Here is a 1,152-nt window from a genome sequence, read left to right as displayed (position 1 = left end):
GGGCGCATACTTTGAATAAAATATTTGTTATCATTCTCTTGAAATAAATGTGTTTTTTTCTTGAAAAAATACCGGTTTCATATGTATACACCTGGTACACAATATTTTTGGCCGAAAACTTTGGACTTGCAAATAAACATAGTAACTAATCTCCCGGAACTAACCTTGTTTGCAGGCAACCAAAAAAGTTTATTTCATAAATAATTTCTAGATTATCAGAAAGGCAGAGATGAAAAACAACGTAACCTCAGAATAATGCATATACATAAAAGTTTTATTTAGCACAATAAATTTTTTTGCTATTATATCCCTCAAAAGAGTTCGGGGATGTCCGTTATAATATTTTATATCATCTCCGAATTAGTTTTTAAAAATTTTCATTTTTGTGGAAAAAGAAGCCGGCGAAACTGTAAGTATCACATGCCCTTAAGGGCTTTGGAATACACTTAATCCAAACATGCGATTAGTTTTGTAAAATTAGTTTTGTTTTAACAATTTGTTTTAAAAAATTGTTTAAACAAATTAATTTTGCAAAAGTAATGGCAAATTCGAAATCAGCGATGCCTCAAATCCTTAAAACTATATCTGGTTTATATAGTTCGTGGCTAAAAATTCTTATGATCACAGAAGGGTTTAAAACACTGGGTTGGTGTTGACCTTGTTATTATACAACATTTTTTTATCCACCATATTGGCCTTGCTATTGATTTTTTTTTAATAATAATAATAATAAGGATTATTGAAAATAGGTTTTTGAAACGAACATTAAACGATATTTTACGGTATTAAAACGAACACTACAAACAAATTGAAAAAATTATTTTCCGGCCCACATTTTAAATCCGCCATTTTTAAATATAGCATTTTAGTGGTTTGGTTATTACTAGCAGCACCAAAATATCAAATTGAATAATAATCTCGGGTTTCTTATTGTTTTTTTAATTCATCTTAAGAAAGTTTAACCTGGAGAGCATGTAAAAAAACCACGTTTTTTTTGACATATTTTGGTCCGCCATTTTGAAGCCAGTTTTTGGCCTTCGTGGCCAGAGGAATTTTTGTTTTTACAATAGAATTTTCTACTTTTTCTTGGAAACAATGCAGCTAAGAAACAATGTTAAGATAAAAGTTTGCGCGTCTAAAAAAGTTTTATAA

This window comes from Belonocnema kinseyi, chromosome 1, assembly GCF_010883055.1.
Source record: "Belonocnema kinseyi isolate 2016_QV_RU_SX_M_011 chromosome 1, B_treatae_v1, whole genome shotgun sequence".
Taxonomy (NCBI): domain Eukaryota; kingdom Metazoa; phylum Arthropoda; class Insecta; order Hymenoptera; family Cynipidae; genus Belonocnema; species Belonocnema kinseyi.
This window is presented reverse-complemented; position numbering follows the sequence as displayed.